General features: G+C 46.4%; 1 protein-coding gene and 1 pseudogene across 8 annotated transcripts in view; one reads left to right on the top strand and one right to left on the bottom strand.

The window, feature by feature from the left end:
* The window catches only part of STS (steroid sulfatase), a 172,133-nt gene that overhangs the window by 17,003 nt on the left and 136,381 nt on the right, over positions 1 to 18,749 (top strand). The window contains exon 1 of one of the 8 annotated variants that reach the window (XM_060086660.1): positions 2,735 to 2,823. The exons of the other annotated variants lie outside the window; for them this stretch is intronic. The gene's annotated coding sequence lies outside the window, so the exon portion shown is untranslated. Of the gene's footprint in view, positions 1 to 2,734; positions 2,824 to 18,749 lie in introns of those variants that run through there. 8 annotated transcript variants of the gene reach the window in all.
* LOC132482597 (prefoldin subunit 4-like) lies at positions 797 to 17,712 on the bottom strand (annotated as a pseudogene).

Raw genomic sequence — 18,749 nt, 5'->3', positions numbered from 1 at the left:
GTGATTGGTCTGTTCATATTTTGTATTTCTTCCTGATTCAGTCTTGGCAGGTTGTGCATTTCTAAGAATTTGTCCATTTCTTCCAGGTTGTCCATTTTATTGGCATAGAGTTTCTTGTAGTAATCTCTCATGATCTTTTGTATTTCTGCAGTGTCAGTTGTTACTTCTCCTTTTTCATTTCTAATTCTATTGATTTGAGTCCTCTCCCTTTTTTTCTTGATGAGTCTGGCTAACGGTTTATCAATTCTGTTTATCTTCTCAAAGAATCAGCTTTTAGTTTTATTGATCTTTGCTACTGTTTCCTTCATTTCTTTTTTATTTATTTCTGATCTGATCTTTATGATTTCTTTCCTTCTGCTAACTTTGGGGGTTTTTTTGTTGTTCTTCTTCTTTCTCTAATTGCTTTAGGTGTAAGGTTAGGTTCTTTAGTTGAGCTATTTCCCAGGGGAGTATTTATGGTAGCAGGGTAATGTGTCAGCTGAGGGACGAATACATGAGGTCCTGGAGGAATCTTCAAAGTAGGCAGCATGGAACCCTGTGGGCTCTGTGATCCAGCAGCAAGGGCATAAAAGAAGAAGTGGAGGGCGCTTGGGAAGAGGTTTCTTTGGCATTAGCTCTGTGACCCTCCTTGTGGAGGGGTGGGCTTCTTGCTTCACCCAAGCCCTGTGAGGCTTCAGTGAGACCCCTTAGAGAGGGTGAGACCTCATTCTGCATCTCTGGTGCCCCAAGGGCCCGACTCCTGCCTGAATTTCCAGGGAGGGGGCTGTGCTAGTAGAGGCTGGGCTTCCCTAGGCTCTCAGTGATGCACGGCCAGCTGACCTCGGTGGCCCATGGGGACCAGCAGGGAGGGAGTCTTGCCGCCGTTTGGACTTCTGCTCCTGGGGGGGTGGGGGGGACTCCAGCTGAGAAGGAGCCGCAGCCACACCCTCCCCCTACCCCCCACTCCCCCAGTCTCAGGACTTGTTGATGGGGAGGAATCCAGCTGGGACAGGTCCCATGAACTCGTAGGAATGCACTTCAGAGGGAAGGTCAGCCCTTCCAGTGGCCTGAAGCCATCTCTGGACAGTACCAGCCGCAGGAGAATGATCAGCCCCTTTGACCTTATCTTTCCCTCTACATTCCTTGCTGGGAGGGACAGGAGAGCAGCCAGAGGTGCAGTGAGTGATCCGTGAAGACACCAGGAGCTCTTTTCCTAATCCTCTCCCTTCCCAGACCACCAAAACCACGCCTTCACTCGTGACTTACCCTGGAATTAAGCCTGCAGCTTTAGAGTTGCACTAGGCATTGAGTTTTGGGCTTTGAAGCATTCAGTGACCAGAAGCATCCCCGGGCATCCTGGAATTTTGACCCCTGCTACTGTGAACCGTCTCTCCAACGAGTAAGTTTTATGGAGACATCCCACCCCCCCCCAAGACCAGATGTCACCTTGTTGTTGTTTTTTTGTGTGGTATGCGGGCCTCTCACTGTTGTGGCCTCTCCCGCTGCGGAGCACAGGCTCCGGACACGCAGGCCCAGCGGCCACGGCTCACGGGCCCAGCCGCTCAGCGGAATGTGGGATCTTCCCGGACCGGGGCACGAACCCGTGTCCCCTGCATCAGCAGGCGGACTCTCAACCACTGCACCACCAGGGAAGCCCTAGATGTCACCTTTTGATGATGTCAGAGTCATGCTTATTCAGCTTAAAATAGTTTTTCAGGTTTCACCATACTATCACCCTGTGTTTCCATGAAGAACGGGAAATATGTCAGCAGCCGCTACATTATGTATTAATTATGTGAGTGCCTGCCAAGAACCAGAGGCACACAAAATAATTAAAACCAAGTAAGGTTTTATTTATAGACATGGAAAACAAAGGTGGAGATTTAGTCTTTCCTTTTTTTTTTTTTTTTTTTTTTTTTTTTACCTAAACAAAACGAAATAATGATGGATGGGAGGAGACAGGCCAGAAGAGAAATGCTGACAGTTATCTTTCCCGGGGTACATGTGTCCCCCAGATGTGTGGGCTGAGGCATCCGGGCGCACTTCCTCTGTGCTGCTTTCCGCCCACCAGACTCAGGGCTGCCCGGCCGACTTCCTCATCCTGGGTGTTGGCCGGCAATGCCTTCCTCGGGGCTGTGTGTGCCGCGTGCCGGGGGGAGCGAGACACGTGATAGTCAGGGATACAGGGCTGCTGTGCTGTGGGCTGTGCACAGGGCGTCCGGCACGCAGCCCCGGCTGCGCATGGCCTCACCCGTACCCCGGTGCCTCCCAGTGGGGGAGCAGTTGTCCGCACGTGTGACGCCCACCTCCCCACTGCTTTCCAGCACCCTCAGCTTCCCCGCCCACATGTGTGCACCTGCCTGCTGTGCACAGTGGCGTGGACACTCCCGTGCACACACGAGATGCTCTGAGTACATGTCCACTTTTTTCCCCCCTCCCACTTCAAGGTGCCAGCAGGAAAAGAAAGATCACGGTGCAGTATTCAGAAATGATAGACGTGTCCGTTTGATTACTGCCAAGGTGTGACTGATCATTTCAGGAAGCCCAGCTCCCCTCTGATTCATAGATGAGGCACTAGGGGCCTGAGGGAGGACTACGTGAAGAAACGCAGGTGTTAAGTAACTTTTTTATGAGAGCTTCACCAGTTATCCGGTGATGACTTTGCAGCCAGTGATGTAAGTCCATATAACTTCCCCGGGCTGTCCAATGACTGTTCAAAGCCCTTGAGCTCTTGGCTGGGGTGCTGTTCAGTGCAGTCAGTGGAAAAGCTGTGTGAGGTCCCTGCGGTCAAGGCACCTTCTCTGTGTGCCAGAGAATAGCTCTGTCTGAAAGCCTCATGAGTTGGTGAGTTGGATTCTTTTTTTTTTTTTTTTTTTGCTTCTGGGAATAGTTACTTTGTCTACAGGTCCCTGTTTTGTTCTTTTTCTGGAATAGTTAAATAATACATGGGATAAGAGTTAGTTACATAAGTTGAAGGGCTAAGTGTTAGCTGTGGGCAGGTGGAGGTTTGAATTATCTGGCTTGGGACTAATGAAAGTATGTGTTTTATCTGGAGTGTTACCTTTAAAAAAAAAAAATCTGCAAAGCCACCTGCAACAGTTTATCTGATATGTATTCATTTGTTTGTTTGCTCTGGAACAAGGGAGTCTTCTGGGAGAGGAAAGCAATTGCCTCATAGTCTTTATTTGTTTCTTTCTGGATGAAATTCATACTTTGAAAACACCTGCGGGTAAAAACAAGAAACCTAAGAGGAAGTGAGTAAAGAGGTGCACTTTGTGCTGTAGCTTGACTCAAAAGAGAAATTGGGTCCATTAACCCTAGCTCTCAAAGTATTAGAACCACTGCTTCTGAGTTGGATACAAGGAATATGAGTAAGAAGTGTTTGCCATCAAATGTCTTCCATGAAAGACAAATGTCATTCTCAGCTTAGGACTTGTTGCTTTTCCGAAACATAATTTTGAGGAGTTTAATAGCAGTTCCAATTTTTTTAACCTTTTTTCCACGTCACATCTTTCTTTTCTTTCCTTTTTTTTCATACTTAGGAATTTGGTATTTATTTTTTGGCTGTGTTGGGTCTTTGTTGCTGCGTGCGGGCTTTCTCTAGTTGCGGCGAGCGGGGGCTACTTTTCCTTGCAGTGCGCAGGCTTCTCATTGCGGTGGCTTCTCTTGTTGCGGAGCACCGGCTCTAGGCACGCGGGCTTAAGTAGTTGTGGCACGTGGGCTCAGTAGTTGTGGCTCGTGGGCTCAGTAGTTGTGGCTCACGGGCTCTAGAGCACAGGCTCAGTCGTTGTGGAGCACGGGCTTCGTTGCTTCACAGCCTGTGGGATCTTCCCGGACCAGGGCTCGAACCCGTGTCCCCTGCGTTGGCAGGCGGATTCTTAACCACTGTGCCACCAGGGAAGTCCCACACATCTTTATTTTCTGTTCTAAATATACACGTTCAAAGTCTGGCATGAGCCACTGGAATCTATGTCCTGAAAAATGACAACCAGATTTCCTACCTACTCGAGAGGCAGGTACACCGACCACTGAGTGTCTCCTCAGGACCATGGCTTCCACCACTCCTTGTGGCCACACTGGGTGCTGTTTATCATTCCAGTGTCTGTCTACGCAGACAGGGTTTGGCTTCTGTATAAAGGAGCCGGGTTAAGCAGGGAATGAGCCTGTGGTTCAGAAATCCACCTGTGCATTCTGCAAATGTACGTCAATTACAGAAAACTCAGCTTCTGGGACAGTGTGTCCTTTGCCATGCATGCCATACCTAATCTACCTGTTAGGAACCAGCCAGATATATTATTTTTCCCCCCCAGAGATAGATGCTAAGAAATGCATGTAACCCCCCGTTCAGCCTCAGCCTCCACGTTTCCCTTGTGAATGTATGATCGGAAAGAATTAAGATGTCTAGTTCTTGCTTAGTTGACTTCTTATCCAGGTATCGACAGATTTCCTCTCTACATCAGTTTTGTCTTCTGTGCTCACCCTTGCAGATGGCATTAGAGGGCTGATAGAAACAATTGCCATCCAAGATGATGTTACTCAAAATGGTGAAACTATTTTGTTGAAAGATTACTCCGCGATGTGGTTATTTGCCGTAGGGCACTCTGTGTGTTCAGTAAACCCATGGCAATACCTGACAGATTATTCCTATGAATTGGTGTCTCCAGGGTCATTCATATTTCCCAACTGAGATATTGCCCCATATTCATTTATAATGAGATTTTAATATAACAACTGATGCCATCAGGATTCAGAACTGTAAAAGCTTTCACTGCATGGGGAAAAAAAAAGATATAAAGTCTCCCTCTATTTGTATTTAAAAGCTAAACAGTAAATGTCAGGCATCCCTTAAAAGGCTGGATGAAACAGGCATTAAACGTTTGTGGGTAAAAATCCTAAGCCGTGTTCTCCAGACCAGTGGCCACCTCTGTTGTTTTCTTTGCTTCTTGTCTTCTGATTAAAATCCCCGCGTTGTTTGGATATTAACTTTGCAAAACTCGATCAGTCAGTCAGTGAACTCTTACCTAGAACCCCTGGGATCCAGGTAAAAAAAGGTGTAGCAGGGCTTCCCTGGTGGCGCAGTGGTTGAGAGTCCGCCTGCCAATGCAGGGGACACAGGTTCGTGCCCCGGTCCGGGAAGATCCCACGTGCCGCAGAGCGGCTGGGCCCGTGAGCCATGGCCGCTGAGCCTGCGTGTCCGGAGCCTGTGCTCTGCAACAGGAGAGGCCACAACAGCGGGAGGCCCACGTACTGCAAAGGAAAAAAAAAAAGGTGTAGCAATGATGAAACACAAGCGCAGTCTCACCTCCAAGGCTGTCCAAGATGGAAAACAAAACTTGGGAAATGCTGCAAGTGCCAGTGTGAGGGATCATTAAATGCCTATCATGAGCATCAAGTACAGGGAAAGACACACTGCTGGGCTCAGCTAGGGCCGCCGGCTTGACTGTCAACTCTGGTAGAAAGCCTGCAGGTGAGACTGAATGGGTCCTGTGTCCAGTGTTCCTCTTTAGTGGTTCCAGGATCAGGGGGTTGTCTTGTCTACAGATAGATGGAGAGTTGGGGTGGGGAGGTCTCCTTTACAGTTAATTTGTCTACCCCAGGGTTTCTCAGCTGCAGCACTGGAAGATGCTTTGCTGTAGGGCCTGACCTGTGTGTGGAGGATATTTAGGATCCACCTGCTAGATGGCAGTATCAACCCCCCTCCCAAATGTGACAACCAAACTTGTCTCCAGGTGTTACCCCATGTCCCTTCAGCTCCAGATGACAACCACTGACCTACAATAAGCATTTAAAATGCACAAGGCACTGTTCACAATAGCCAAGACATGCAAGCAACCCAAGTGCCCATCAACAGACGGTTGGATAAAGAAGATGTGATACATATATACAATGGTATATTACTCAGCCATAAAAAGAATAAAATATTGCCATTTGCAGCCACATGGATGGACCTAGAGGGTCTTATGCTTAGTGAAATAAGTTAGACAGAGAAAGACAAATACTCTATGATATCACATGTATGTGGAATCTCAAAAATAATACAAATGAATGCACATGCAAAACAGAAACAGAAAACAAACTTATGGTTACTAAAGGGGAGAGGGACGGGGAGGGACAAACTGGGGGTATGGGATTAACAGATACAGACTACTCTATATAAAATAGGTAAGCAACAAGGATTTACTGTATAGCACAGGGAATTACAGCCATTCTCTTGTAATAAGCTGTAATGGAATATAATTTGCAAAAACCCTGAATCACGATGCTTTGCACCTGAAATTAACACAACATTGTAAATCAACTATACTTCATAAAATAATAGAATAAAATGCATCAGGCAGAGCTTTGCGGTGGAGCAGGTTTCCTCGGCCTGGGCACTACAGTGCTGACTTTTGGGGCCACATCATTCTTTGACATGGGAGTGTCCTGTGCACCGTAGGGGGTTTAGAACACCTCCGCCCTGGTCCAAACATTCCCGAAGGCTTCCTGGGGAGTCAGAGCATCCTCAGCTTAGCACCTCTGAACTGGAGACAGGAAGGAGCCCCTGGAGGCCTGACGGAAGCGGGAAGAGGGCCCCTGTGTCCTGTCTGCAGCTCTTCCCCCACGTCTCCTGACAGCTCTTCACTTCTGCTGGAGGACGCCCCAGCTTGTCTGAACTAAGTCACTGGGCCAGGGTTTCTTGGGTCCCTACCTGCCACCTCTGTCACAGATGAGGAGACTGTGGGGTTATGTGAGTTCACGGGATTGGCCAAGATACTCTTCAGTGTAGGAGGGCTTTGCCAGGGCCTGACTTCTTCAATTGCTTCTCTACAAAGCCCTGCCTTCCGATCCACAGCCCTTTGTCTGTAACCAGAAAGAAAAGAAAAAGATTGGAAGCCCAGTGTCTGGCAGCAACACTTGTTCTGAACCAGGGAATGTAAAACTGATGTAACATTGAATAGTCTTTCTTTAGCCGACAGAATGCAGATATTTGTCGTGTTTATCGCTGCGGAACCATTAATATGTGTGATTGCAGGTTGCTTTCTAAGACTTTGCTCAAGGTATATGGATTACATGATATATTTGAAGATATAGTATGTGTGTGTGTGTGTGTGTGTGTGTGTGTATATGAAGGTAATGGTGCATATATATGTATATAGATATCTATATATATGAAGGTAATGGTGAACATATACACGTATAGATGTATTATACCTATATATATGAAGGTAATGGTGAACACGTACACGTATAGATGTATTATACCTATATATATGAAGGTAATGGTGCATATATACATATATAGATATCTATATATATGAAGGTAATGGTGAACATATACACGTGTAGATGTATTATACCTATATATGTGAAGGTAATGGTGAACACGTACACGTATAGATATATTATACCTATATATATGAAGGTAATGGTGAATATATACATATATATTCCAGCTTTATTGAATGACAAATTTATAGATATTCCAGTCTTACTCAGATATCGTTGACCTTAACATTGTGTACCTTTCAGATGTACAACACAATGACTTGCTATGCCATGTGTATTGTCAAATGATCACCACCATAATTTTAGTGAACATCCATCACCTCACATGGTTACAATTTTTGGTTGTTTCAGTTGCTAAATGGTGTGTGTGACAGAATGAATGCTTTCAGTGTAGAAGACTAGTGTGTCTGTTATGAGTGCCAAAAGCCATCCTGAGGGCAGCTCAGCGTTGGAGGGGGTCTTTGAATCCTTTTAATGAATTAGTTTTGATTTTTTTTAAAGCCATTACTTTCTAAAATCCAAACAATTCTGAGCTCTGAAACACAACTAGCCACACTTGTTTGAGTTTTTTTGAGACCAAGGACTTGGGGCTGTAATTGCCAGCAGGGTAGGGTTCATTTTTAGCACATGGTGACTTTGAACAGCAGATGGTGTTTGCACTATGTGGGTTTTGTTTTTCCATTTACTGTATCATCATATGCTCTCTTATACCCTCAGAAGCAGCTTCCACTGCTTAAAACCTCATGACCCTTCTGCACTGTCCAAGCTTTGCAATAATGTGAAAACACTCAAAAGCCTAAATGCAGCCAGAAGACTTGGGCAGAAGGACTGTGCCTTTTGGACCCTGTGCTCAGAGCTGCTGTGCCCCGTGTGCTCAGGGGGCAGCTTCTCCCCAGCCTGTGCACCTGAAAGGCAAAGAACCCCTAACTCATATGGACCGTGTGGGTTATGAGGGCCCGGCCTGGTGTTGTGTGGCCCTGGAAGTACTAAACTGAAAGGCACGTATTGACTTTGAAAAGGCCAGCTATGTGATTCTGTTAAAAAAAAAAAAAGTACCAAGTCCATTTTTGGTTAATTAAGAAGAAGGGAAAATTGTCGTTTGGCGAGCAAGCAGGTATGCCTCTGGGTCAGGATTTCCCAGCCTGGGCACAGGTGATCTGTGGGCCTGGGGAATTCCTTGTCGTGGGATGGGTCTGGTGCATCGTGGGATGTTTAGGCGCATCTTTGGACACCATCCCGGAGATGCCAATAGCACCTGCCCTGTTGTGAGAACCAGAATGACTCCAGACGCCACTAACACCTCTGAGGGATGGGGGGCGGGGGGCGGGCGTTGGGGACGAGCTGCAGAGTCACCCCTCATTGACAACCACCGGGCTAGAAAAAGCATTTAAGAATTAATAAGACATGGGCTTCCCTGGTGGCGCAGTGGTTGAGAGTCCGCCTGCCGATGCAGGGGACACGGGTTCGTGCCCCGGTCCGGGAAGATCCCACATGCCATGGAGCAGCTGGGCCCGTGAGCCATGGCCGCTGAGCCTGCGCGTCCAGAGCCTGTGCTCTGCAATGGGAGAGGCCACAACAGTGAGAGGCCCGCGTACCGCCAAAAAAAAAAAAAAAAGAATTAGTAAGACAGAGCTTGGACTGAGAGCACGATACTCCACCTTGGCACGAATGATACCTGGGGCCGGATCGTTCTTTTGTTGGCAGTGCATTGTGGGATATTCATGTGCATCCCTGGCTTCTACACACTGGATGCTAGTGGGTAGAAGGTCACAGCTTGTGAGCACAGCTGTGTTGCTTGTGGAGCAATGCCCATAAGCTGTGACAACCAAAAATGTGTCCGGACAGCGCCACCTGTCCCCCGGAAGACAAAGTCACTGGGGCTTGACAGTCGTTGGTCTAGTGGGATCTTATATTACAGGTGGGAAAAAATAAATCTGTTTTCTATAGGTAGTGTTGGGGCCAAGGGTTCTCCTGCCCCACCATCTTGTCACCCATCCCCTGGGTGACTCATCCAAAGGGGTGTCGAAAGCCATTTGCCTTCCTGGGCATGCCGGGTCATGTCACATAATTGACATCTCCTGAGGCAGACTCATCCCGGCCGGCAGCACGCAGTCGAGTCCAGGAACTTCTAATTGCAGATGAGTCCAGGTGAGTTCATTAATCAAGGAGACGACAGTCATAACTGTCTAGAGCTAGAGGGTGCACACTCAGGTTTTTTTGGTTGGAAGTGACAGAAACTCAGTGCCCCCTCACTCAAACCCAGAAAGGGATTTTTTCAGTTGCACAGGTAGGAGGGAGGCTCACAGAGTCAGAGGAAGAGCCCCAGGAACCAGGACCATTGGCCTTAAGGAGCTGAAAATTCTCTGTAAGTCCGATTGACGTGACTTGTCACTACTGTCTGTGGCTGCTGGTGGAGGGGACCACTGTATTTGAGAGTCGCTGGTTTTGCATCCTGGTTAAATGCAGTGGTGTTATTACCATGTTATGTATATTTGGGAGTGGATGTTGTGGTAGTTGTCTGTCACTGGATACAAATTACCGCACATTTAAGGGCTTAGAACAACGTCCATTGATTATCTCCGTGTCTGTGGGTCAGGTGTGCCCGCATGGCTTACCTGGCTCGTAGTCTGCTCACGACGGTCTTTACAAGCCTGCAAAATATTGGCCACAGTCGTATTATCACCTGAAAGCTTGGGATGCCCTTCTAAGCTCATTCAACATGTTGGCAGAATCTAGTTCCCTGTGGTTGTAAGACTGGGACCCTCAGCTCCTAGGGGCCACCCCTCCCTATAGGCCTTTCACACCATGACTGTTTGTTCCATCCAGGCCAGGAGGATTGCAAATCCTGTGCCTGGAGTCTGTTTCCAAGGGATCACCTGATTAGGCCAGGCCCACCCACTTCAATCTCCTCATTGAGTTGCACAAAGTCAGTTGATTAGGAACCTCAATCATATTCCTTCACTTTTTCCAAGTCCTACATCTCAGGCCCCCCCCTCACACACACACACACACACACACACACACACACACACATCCTCAAGAGGAGAGAGGATCACACAAAGATGTGGGTACCAGGAGGTGGGAGCCATGGAGGCTATCTTAGAATCCTGCCTATGACAGATGCCTTTTTGTGGCAGGACCTGGGAGCCTAAATAGGATTTGGAAAATAGGTCTTTCTGGACAGCCCTTGCCTCCCTACACCCAGTAGACCCTAGTGACATCTTTCTTCTGTGATCCTAGCTACCAGGTCAGCTCTCCCTTCCCCCCAGCCCCGTTCGGTCCAGCCAGGCCTTACAGTAGAAAGTGTTCTCTTATTGGTTGGAAGTTATCACTCCACTGCTGTCCGTGTAGTCCTTCCTTCTCTCCTTACGCAGAAGGTTCATTGGACCCGAGTCTATGGTCCCTGGGCCAGGCTGGTGGGTCCAGATAGTCACCAGCGGTGACCTACAGTCCTGTTTGCATTCACAGTGGGGGGTTGGCATTCGTCCACATCTCAGTTTGAGGCTGGAACATCACGCTAGTGAAATCAGAAGACTTGGTGGTGTTTTTTTAAAAAGTAAACTTCAACTTGATGTTTCTTTTTTTAACGCTTTTTAAAAAAAACTTGGGGTAAAATTCAACAAATTGCATATTAACTGTTTTAAAGTGTGTAATTCAGAGGCATTAAGTATATCCAGCCACTTTGTTCAACTGGTACCTCTCTCTAGTTCTAGAACTTGTTCATTATTCCCCCCACCAAAACCCCATACCCTTTATCAGTCCTCCCCAAACCCAACTCTCTTTCCCTTTAGCCTCTACCACTAATCTTTCTGTGTCTATGGATTCACCTATTCTGGACATTTCCTATAAATGGGATCGCACAATATGTGGCCTTTTGTGTCTGGCTTCGCTCACTGACCATCCTGTTTTCAAGGCTTGTCCATGTTGTAGAACTCTATTCCTTTTTATGGCTGAATCCTGTAGCATTTTATGGCTGGACTGCATTTTGTTTATCCGTTTACCTGTTGCTGAGCATGTAGGTTTTCACCTTTTGGCTCTTGTGAGCCCTGCTGCTGTGAGCCCTGGGTGTACAGATGTCTTTAAGAGCGTGGTTCCACTTCTTTTGGGTGTACGCACAGAAGTGGTCTGGCCAAGTCATGTGGCCAGTCTTATGTTTCGCTTTCTGAGCAACTGCCGTGCTGTTTTCCACCTCCAGGTTTAATCTCTCTTCATCGTTGAGGTCCTTGTTTTAGATGGTTGTCTCTGCTGTGGCTCAGCAGCCCTGAGAGGTAAACTTACAGCGTCTCCTGTCAGAATTTGTGTTGAGGAAGATCAGTTTATCCGTGAGAGAGCGCCTGGCAAAGCCTCAGTTTGTATCATGAGCGTTGTAAGACTTGTTTCTGTCTGCCCGGCAGCCTGTTGGGGAAAAGGTGGAACAGCCGAGGCTCAGGTGGAATGCAAGGAGGGAGGGGCCCAGAAACCAGTCACCTGAAACACAGGGTCACATGGTTCCAAGGTCACGAAAAGAGGCCCGTGGGTCCCGAGAGGCCATCAAACCTGGCCTGGTGGCTGGAGATGGACTTGAAAATCCGTAGGGGCGATTCCTGGTCCTGTTGGGAGTTGCCGTTGGGCGGGGCTGCTGGTGTTCCAGATGGTGGCAGGGATCCCAGGAGTCTCTGAGTTGTTGAGTTTAATCTGCTCCCCAACTTGAAATGGGCCATGGAGCCGGGAATAAACAGGGTCTTCTGGGACCCTCCCTCCACCTGCCTGTTCTCCATCACACGTCACCTACCTCCCTCCTGCATCCTGGCCTCCCTCTCCTCTCCACCCACAAAGTGTTACCCCCGTCCAAGCCTGCCTTGGTCTGGGGACAGAACTGGGTGTCCTGAGGTCCAGGGGATGGAACCAATGGCCCGTCACCTTATGAAGATTCAAATTCCAGTTAGATCAGGAGCCTTTCTCTCTGTGTTGACTGCACTGACTTCCATCTCTCTTCCATTTCCTCACCCTCAACACATACAGTTGTGTCCAGTGGACACATTACGAGATTAGAGATTTTATCAAACACAGTAGTGTGAAAGCGGCTGAGTGACTACTGACAACTTATTTTCAGCAAAAAAGAGTGCTCATGGCCACTGCCCAAGCATTCATTAGGACATGAAGCCTCCTAGGGTACAATGGTGTGTGTGGAATATACGTGGCACCTAATTATATATTCCATTAGAGCCATTGGAAGAATCAATATGGTGACCCCAGGTGGCCTTCTTCAAAGAATTACATGAATGCCATACATTCCCAGCTACCTTTGAACATAGCTGCCACTGAAGTTTTCAAATGGAATGTCTGTTCCTGTGATTTTTTTCACTTCTGCATCTTTTAAGCTGAATGAACCTTAGGCATCAAGTTATACTTTGAGTATGATTATTTTTTCTTGGTTCCAATAGCAAGCTAAATTAGAGAGGCTAGTGTCCTTTTGACCTGTGATCACTACATAGCAGGGATATTGGGAATCCTTTCTGTGGCCCTTTTATATTTTCCTGCCAATGTAACAGTTGGTTATTTACCAATTTGCTTGGAATGCTGCCCACAGTTAGTCACTTGTATTCATAGACTTGTTTGTTTTTCAGTAAGACTTTTAGGATTTCCTTCTTCACCACACTTGTAGTCCCCTATTGCATCAATGCTGTCCCGGGAAATTTTCCCTGCAGCACATAATCAACTCCATTCCCAGCTTCATCATAATCTCTTGCAGGAAACACTTCTGCTTTTCCTGCAAAGATGCTCAGTGCTGCTTCTTCCTGGGATGCTGGAAGAACAAAAATTCATGAAATGACTTTGTCTCCATGTCGTTGAAAACCAAAATGGATATGCCATTGCTACAATCATAAAAACATGTTTAACAAATAGGGTTCACTGTCTGTTTTCCATGTATTATACGGTAATCATTGAATTTAAGTAAACTTGATTGGAAAGAATTAGCGTCCACCCTTGGCAGCCTTTCAATGATAACAATATGCCTTGAGTTAAAAACTTGGACAATTCCATGGAAATAATCTTGAAGATACTGCTGTCTTTGGAGATTTTACTAAAAATCATGACTTTGGACGATCCATGAAGCCTAAGAGTATCGGGTACTCATTTAAAACAGGGGCAATGAAAAGCGTCTTGCTTGCCCCCCAGAACCCCGTGTACCTTTGAGCCACCATGCCTGCACCATGTGCAGAGTCTAGAAGCCTCAGGAACCCAGTCGTTGGTAACTCTGGCGCTGAGCCACTGCCCTGGGCCATTCCCCACACTCCGTCCCGTTACACAGTTTACTCTGTGGGTCAAACCCTGTTTGCTTTTCTGTCTTGTTTCTACCCACACATTGTTGACCTTTCCTGAGACCTTAGCTTCTCTCAGCCATGCTGATTCCACATCCTGGTGGGCTGCTGCAGACAGATGCTGGCAAAGGTCCTCCCAAGCAGACATGTCCCTGCCAGGAACATCAGGAGATGAGTCAGTCACACACACCCACGTTCACATTTATCAGAAGGAGAGAAAAAGAATAAAACATGTAAAAGTCCCACCTTATTCAATTTGCAGTGGCACACAAGGGCACTCTGTTCTAAATTTACATACATACATTTTTAATTCAGTCTGTGTTATTTTTCTTTAAATGATGTAATGCCTGTTTACAAATTTTTTGAAGCTTATTTTATGTATTCTGAAATTCACCCACTTGCACCATTCAGTGGTTTGCATTAAATTACCAAGTTGTGGGGCTTCCCTGGTGGCACAGTGGTTGAGAGTCCGCCTGCCGATGCAGGGGACACGGGTTTGTGCCCCGGTCCGGGAAGATCCCACATTGCCGCGGAGCGGCTGGGCCCGTGAGCCGTGGCCGCTGAGCCTGCATGTCCAGAGCCTGTGCTCCACAACAGGAGAGGCCACAACAGTGGGAGGCCCGCATACTGCAAAGGAAAAAAAAAAAAATTACCAAGTTGTGCGATCATCACCATAAATCAGTTTTAGGACGTTTTCATCACTCCAGTGAGAGCCTTTACGCCCATTTCTTTTCATCCCCACTCCTACCCCGTGCCTGAAGATGTTCTTAAGAAGTCATATTTTTCTCAATGTCATCATATTTCTTGGAACCCTGTGATTATTGCCCTCGGAGATGTTGACAGTCATCAGATTATATCATTCTGCTACATGACCCTGTAATCCTTGTCTTACAAGGTCCCAGAACTAATCGCTCAAGCATGAGGAAATAAAACTTATGTGTTCTATACACCTCCATGCCCCTCACTGCTTGGAATGCTTGTCTTTTGTCTGCCTTCACACTAAATCATCTGACCTGCTTTCACCATTTTCACCGTTTTCTCCTAACTACTTGAAATTATGGTCCTTTCCAAAGGAAAGGTATATGGACCAATACTTAGGTCCTTAAGACTGATTTCCCTTCTAAACAAGTCAGTGTCTGTCAATGACATGATCATTGCTTGTATATCTCAGACTGCTATCATTTGAACAAATGTACACTTATTTCAAAAGGCACAGCTAATTGTAGGAGTAAGGGAAATGCACTGAATATGGGCAAATGACACAGTTGTAAATAAAATCAAAACTTTAAATCTGGACATGGAAGCATGCTAGGGTATTATTTGGTAAGGATTTTCAAAAGAGAGAAAATACCAAGTGATATAATTTGCAATTATACAATAGACTCCCGGGCCTGGTCCAGGCAGTGAATAATGACTTCTTAACTATAGATAATGAAACTGGCACAGAAGCCTGATCTACTGGTGATCTGGGACTTTAGCTCCTGGACATTGGCTGGAAGTATTGCCCAGCTAAAAGCTTAATATCTGATAAACTCTCTTCTTTCTGGAAACTTTATCCCACAGATAAAATATTGCTCTGAAATTGACTGTGATAAACCAGGAAGAATTGGTTGGTGAAGTGAAGTGATAGAAATCCTCAGAAGGAAGTGACCTCTTTTAAAATCTGTAATAGTAAATGGCCAACGGGTGCCCTGGGGTTTAGAGTCGTTCAGATAAAAATAGATAATATCTCCTCGCCAGGGACTCTGAAAAAGGAATGACTCGAGCATTAAAATGGACTCAGACATGAACGTCTGCCATTGCAATCACAAATCCGTAAAGGGTCCAGCGGAGGAGGGAGAAAGCAAGAAATCGGCCTAGCAAAATAGGGTTTCCCTCTAATGAACCCAGACTTTGAAAGGGAGTACTCGAGAGGTTGAGGAAGGGCAGAGAATCATGAAATGAATGGCTTCAGATTGCCACCATGTCAGGAAGACCAAAAACCCCAAACGAACTCCTCAAAATACTCACCTGGTGCTCTAGTTCCCAAGTCTACCTGGGCAATGTCCGTGCCCTTGGACGGGACAGCGTGCCCACTGCATCAGACCTAATCCTTAGGAAGGTAAAAATCCATTTAAACAGCACCCGTATTTTCAAAGTTCTGAAGCCGTACCAGCGGACGTCGCGGAGCCCCACCTGGAATGGGCCGTATTCGCTTTATGTGTCTGACACCACATGGTGCTGATACGTTTCTTGGAGACCATCGTGTGGAAATGCTCACCTGATCCACTGCACGATGTTGACTCACATCCTGGGCTGTGCCTTCGGGATTGCTTGTTGTTTGATCTACTCACACGAGCTAAGACCCCTTTTGCATTCCCTGGCATTTTAAATCCAACCCCCTCCTGGGATCCCCCAGGATCACAGCCTCACAGACTCTCATGGGTAGCAGGAAACTTTGCTACCTCTGAAACTCTGAAAAGTCTACACAAACAAGCAAACTAACGAATTGACTGGCCAGCCAATGCCTGTTGACAAATTGGACTCAACTCTCTCCCTTTAATCCTTAGACTTGCCCTAGATTTTAGGCTGCCTCAGTGATCCCTTCGGGCTTCCCAAAGCCACCTTCTTAATCAATACTCTTTATCCCATCAGGTCCACGTCCCAGACTTTCATCTCTACCTCTATCTAACTGGCTTGGCGTCTCCTGGATCTTCTTTCCCAAGGTCACCTTTGACCGTCTTACTGCCAGTTCCAGTATCTTTTCCTTTGCGATGATTCCCACTTCTGGTTCTTTGCATACCTTTCAGCATGCTCGTTTCTGAGCTGCGTTCTCTGGTTCTTTTTCCCACCTCTGTCCTTGGAAGTTTCAGTTTACTCACGCTTATGTCTTATGCCCTTTTTTTCTTCTGTTTCCCCTCGGTGGGCAATCTCACCCACAGTCGTGGCATCAAATGTCATCCTTAGTCCTGTTTCCTAATTCCCTATCCTGTGCTCTGCTCTCTCCCCTCATTCTAGTATCCGGGGAGACAATACTGTATCGTGAGTGACGGTAGGTACCGTTCCAGGTACAAAACCTGTATCTCAATCCCACCTTTTCTACATACAAGCTGAGCTGGTCAAAACTTCTGTAAATGTCGGTTTCCCCTTCTGTAAAATGGGAAGGAATAATAGATGATCGATAATTTAGGTTAACATAGATAATACATATTTACAGTATCAGAATCATAGGTAATATATAGTCACAGTGTTAGGATAATGCCTAGCACATTGGTAGCCCTTAGCAATTGACGATGGCGATGATATTTTATTGTCTTTTTCCTGTGACATGAGCTACACATATTTTCCAAACTAGGCATGTGCAAGATTCAACCTTTAGCTGCTCTTTTCCAAATCTCTGTACCTTCAGTACATCTCGTCCATGTGCTGGAAGCATTCATGTCCATACCCCCATTCCCTTATCCAGTTAGCCATCCATCTGGCTGGCTTAGTTTCTGAAGTACCTCTCTGACCCCATGGCCACCATCTGCCGATGGTGATCTTAGGGGTTTCACTGCAATGCACTCTTTGGACACATCCAATAAGGCGGGGGGGGGGCGGTGTTTGAGAGCTATAGCCCTGTCTGTGACGAAAGTTCACAATTTTCTTTCCATCTTCCTATCTTGCTTCTCCACTCACCCTCAAATTCTGTACTTACCTGGTTCTTTGTTCTTTTTCTTAGAAACAGTATTCATGTTTATTAAACACATTTTTAAAGTATTATTAAATGTTTACCTTTCATGAGCTTCAAGGTTTCCTTTTCTCCCCAGTTCTGCATAACTGAACTTTCAAATCTGCCAACTCCCACTGAAATGACTCCACTGTGGATTCTAAGGCATCAATTTCTTGCAGATTTTCCTTTGCTTCTTCTAACATTTCTCCTGTTTCTTCTTGAGAGTGACTGATGAAAACACAGGGAGACCAATCTGATGAGGTATCACTAAGCGGTCATCATCTGCAAGCATGATGTCCTCACAAGCATCTTCGAAGTTTTGGAGTTGTTTCTTTCTTCACTTCTATTGCTTCCTTCATTTCTGTGATTCTACTTCTATTCTGTGCAATTTTTTTGTTTTTTTAATCTCCTGTTTCATCTCCTCAAAGCCACATTGACGTCTTCTGCACCTGCCCTTTTTATGGTGGCCGCCATCTTGGGTGGTTCTTTGTTCTTTAATTCATCTCCATTCCATCCAGAATGTTCCTTGAAAGTGGATGTTGTATTAGCACTTTAGAACCATTTCCATGTTTCCTGGCAACTCCCTGACCAGTCTAGTCCCAAAGGACTCACCCTTGGCCCTTTGGCCAATATCCCATTGATACCAAGATTTCACATTGTCGCTGAAGCACTTGAAAGGATTTTATATCCTGGGGTGATCTCCATGGTAAGAGCCAGGATGCCAGGGATGCCTTCTGTACCAAGTGGAAGAAAGTGAGGGTGGAAACCCAGGCAGCACGTTTTTGGAGCATAAATGGAAGTTGAAAATCTGTCAACAGATTATCTTAGAGCGCATCCCTTCCCCACATACCCATGCCCCCGCACTTCCTAGGAGTCGGTGAGCCCCAGTTGGAAGACTCGTGACCTGGATTATTGGATTCACCTCCTCCCTGGTCTCATTTTCTGCAAAACTTCATTCGATCGAAGTCTCCCCACTTTGCCTCTGTGAGAGTAATTTGCTCACAATGTGTCTCCGTTTTCTTTGAAAACCTACCTAGTCTGACTTTGGAAGAAACTCTTGCTTTTGGCCTTCGGATGCTTCCACAGTCTGTTTCCATGTCACTCACTGAGCCTCACCTTTCACATCGCCTCCGTAAACATCCCATCTCAGGGAGGCCGGCTCGTTTTCTGTGGGCATATCACTTAGCTATTTCTGTGTTCGGCTCATTAACAGCCCATTGTGTTGCTTGCGAAAATGAACTTATTCTAGAAGTAATCAGATTTATGTGTCCCCTAACAGGTAGTGTGAACATTAACTTTTCCTGACACCTCATCCCGCATTGATTTGACACAGCAGAAACTTTTTTCCTCGGGTCACTGTACATGGGACAGTTCAGGGACATCTGATAGATCAGAGGGAGATGGAGGGTTACGGTGCAGTAAACACATTCCTTCTGTCGACATAGAACACTTTTACAGAATCGGAATGTTCATTTTCCTGGGGCATTAGCAAAAACATAAACTTTTGCCCT

Source organism: Mesoplodon densirostris, chromosome X, assembly GCF_025265405.1.
Source record: "Mesoplodon densirostris isolate mMesDen1 chromosome X, mMesDen1 primary haplotype, whole genome shotgun sequence".
NCBI classification, from domain to species: domain Eukaryota; kingdom Metazoa; phylum Chordata; class Mammalia; order Artiodactyla; family Ziphiidae; genus Mesoplodon; species Mesoplodon densirostris.
The sequence above is the reverse complement of the archived record's forward strand: the minus strand, read 5'-3'. Positions and strand labels throughout refer to the sequence as shown.